Raw genomic sequence first — 3,578 nt, forward strand, 5'->3', positions numbered from 1 at the left:
AGCAAACAACTTTGAGCTGAAACCTCAATTAGTTTCTCTGATGCAGCAGAACTGCAAGTTTTATGGACTTCCATCTGAAGATCCTTTTCAGTTCTTAACTGAATTCTTGCAGATATGTGATACTGTTAAGACTAATGGAGTAGATCCTGAAGTCTACAGGCTCATGCTTTTCCCTTTTGCTGTAAGAGACAGAGCTAGATTATGGTTGGATTCTCAACCCAAAGACAGCCTGAACTCTTGGGATAAGCTGGTCACGGCTTTCTTAGCCAAGTACTTTCCTCCTCAAAAGCTGAGCAAGCTTAGAGCTGATGTTCAAACCTTCAGACAGAAAGAAGGTGAATCCCTCTATGAAGCTTGGGAAAGATACAAACAGTTGACCAAAAAGTGTCCTTCTGACATGCTTTTAGAATGGACCATCCTGGATATATTCTATGATGGTTTATCTGAGCTATCAAAGATGTCACTGGACACTTCTGCAGGTGGATCCATTCACCTAAAGAAAATGCCTGCAGAAGCTCAAGAACTCATTGACATGGTTGCTAATAACTAGTTCATGTACACTTCTGAAAGGAATCCTGTGAGTAATGGGACGCCTATGAAGAAGGGAGTTCTTGAGGTTGATACTCTGAATGCCATATTGGCTCAGAATAAAATATTGACTCAGCAAGTCAATATGATTTCTCAGAGTCTGCATGGAATGCAAGCTGCATCCAACAGTACTCAAGAGGCATCTTCTGAAGAAGAAGCTTATGATCCTGAGAACCCTGCAATAGCAGAGGTAAATTACTTAGGTGAACCTTATGGAAACACCTATAACTCAACATGGAGAAATCATCCAAATTTCTCATGGAAGGATCAAAAGCCCCAACAAGGCTTTAATAATGGTGGAAGAAACAGGTTTAACAATAATAAACCTTTTCCATCATCCACTCAGCAACAGACAGAGAACTCTGAACAAAATGCTTCTAATTTAGCAAATCTAGTCTCTGATCTATCTAAGGCCACTGTAAGTTTCATGAATAAAACAAGGTCTTCCATTAGAAATTTGGAAGCACAAGTGGGCCAGCTGAGTAAAAGGATCACTGAAATCCCTCCTAGTACTCTCCCAAGTAATACAGAAGAGAACCCAAAAGGAGAGTTCAAGGCCATTGACATAAGTGCCATGGCCGAACCTGTGAGGAGAGGAGAGGACGAGAATCCCAAGGAGGAAGACCTCCTGGGACGTCCAGTGACCAATAAGGAGCTTCCCTCTGAGGAACCAAAGGACTCTGAGGTTCATCTAGAGACCATAGAGATTCCATTGAACCTCCTTATGCCCTTCATGAGCTCTGATGAGTATTCCTCTTCTGAAGAGAATGAGGATGTTACCGAAGAGCAAACTGCCAAGTTTCTTGGTGCAATCATGAAGCTGAATGCCAAATTGTTTGGCATTGATGCTTGGGAAGTTGAACCTCCCTTGTTCATCAATGAACTAAGTGATCTGGATCAACTGACATTGCCTCAGAAGAGACAGGATCCTGGAAAGTTCATAATACCCTGTACCATAGGCACCATGATCTTTAAGGCTCTGTGTGACCTTGGTTCAGGAATAAACCTCATGTCCCTCTCTGTAATAGAGAAACTGGGAATCTATGGGGTGCAGGCTGCTAAAATCTCACTAGAGATGGCAAACAACTCAAGAAGACAGGCTTATGGACAAGTAGAAGATGTATTAGTAAAGGTTGAGGGCTTTTACATACCTACTGATTTCATAGTCCTAGATATTGGAAAGGAAGAGGATGAATCCATCATCGTAGGAAGACCTTTCCTGGCCACAGCAAGAGCTGTGATTGATGTTGATAGAGGTGAAATAGTCCTTCAATGGAATGAGGACTCCCTTGTGTTTAAGACTCAAGGATCTCCCTCTGCAACCATAGAGAGGAAGCAGAAAAAGCTTCTCTCCAAGCAGAGTCAACCAGAGCCCCCACAGTCAAACTCTAAGTTTGGTGTTGGGAGGCCACAACCAAACTCTAAGTTTGGTGTTGAACTCCCATATCCAAACTCTAAGTTTGGTGTTGGAGAGTCTCAACAAAGCTCTGCACATCTGTGAGGCTCCATGAGAGCCCACTGTCAAGCTATTGACATTAAAGAAGCGCTTGTTGGGAGGCAACCCAATGTTTATTTATCTAACTCTATTATTTTTGTTTTTCATATTTTCTTAGGTTAATGATCATGTGGAGTCACAAAATAAATATAAAAATTGAAAACGGAATCAAAAACAGCAGAAGAAAAATCACACCCTGGAGGAGCATCTGTCTGGCGTTCAGCGCTAGAACAGAGCATGGTTCTGGCGCTGAACGCCCAAAATGGGTAGCTTCTGGGCGCTGAACGCCAGAACAGGCATGGTTCTGGCGTTCAACGCCAGAAATGGCACACAAATGGGCGTTGAACGCCCAAAATGGCCACCAACCTGGCGCTGAACGCCCAGAGTTGGGTACAAAGGCATTTTTACATGCCTAATGGGTGCAGGGATGTAAATCCTTAAACACCTCAGGATCTGTGGACCCTACAGGATCCACTCAGGATCTGTGGACCCCACAGGATCCACTCAGGATCTGTGGACCCCACAGGATCCCCACCTACCTCCACTCACCTCTTCTCACCACTCTCTTTCACACAACCCGATAAACACTCTTCCCTAAAAACCCCTCACCAATCACCTCAATCTCTCTTCCCCACTAAACCTTCACCACTCACATCCACCCACTCTTCCCAATAAACCTACCTCATAAACTCCACCTACCTTCAAAATTCAAAACCAATTTCCCACCCAAACCCACCCATATGGCCGAACCAATACCCCCCTTCCTTCCCTATATAAAGACCTCCATTCTTCATCAAATTCACACAACACACCCCTCTACACTCTCTTGGCCGAAACCACATCTCCCTCTCCCTCTCCATATTTCTTCTTCTTCTTCTATTCTTTTGTTTATTGCTCGAGGGCGAGCAATATTCTAAGTTTGGTGTGGTAAAAGCATAGCTTTTTTTTTGTTTTTCCATTACCATTGATGGCACCCAAGACCGGAGAATCCTCTAGAAGAGGGAAAGGGAAGACAAAAGCTTCCACATCCGAGTCATGGGAGATGAAAAGATTCATCTCCAAAGCCCATCAAGACCACTTCTATGATGTTGTGGCCAAGAAGAAGGTGATCCCTGAGGTCCCTTTTAAACTCAAAAGAAATGAGTATCCGGAGATCCGACATGAAATTCAAAGAAGAGGTTGGGAAGTTCTAACAAATCCCATCCAACAAGTCGGCATCCTAATGGTTCAAGAGTTCTATGCTAATGCATGGATCACCAAGAACCATGATCAAAGTAAGAACCCGGATCCAAAGAACTATGTTACAATGATTCGGGGGAAATACTTAGATTTTAGTCCAGAGAATGTGAGGTTGGCGTTCAACTTGCCATACATGGAAGAGAATGCACGCCCCTACACAAGGAGAGTCAACTTTGATCAAAGGTTGGACCAAGTCCTTATGGACATATGTGTAGAAGGAGCTCAATGGAAGATTGACTCCAAAGGCAAGCCGGTT

At 43.6% G+C, this 3,578-nt stretch overlaps 1 non-coding gene across 1 annotated transcript; it reads right to left on the bottom strand.

The window, feature by feature from the left end:
* Positions 1-295: 295 nt before the first annotated feature.
* Positions 296-403, bottom strand: LOC112745391 (small nucleolar RNA R71). Its single transcript, XR_003173323.1, has one exon. It is a non-coding gene; the product is annotated as a small nucleolar RNA R71 (small nucleolar RNA).
* Between the last annotated feature and the right edge of the window lie 3,175 nt (positions 404-3,578).

The sequence above is a fragment of the Arachis hypogaea genome, chromosome 14, assembly GCF_003086295.3.
Source record: "Arachis hypogaea cultivar Tifrunner chromosome 14, arahy.Tifrunner.gnm2.J5K5, whole genome shotgun sequence".
In the NCBI taxonomy this organism is placed as follows: Eukaryota; Viridiplantae; Streptophyta; class Magnoliopsida; order Fabales; family Fabaceae; genus Arachis; species Arachis hypogaea.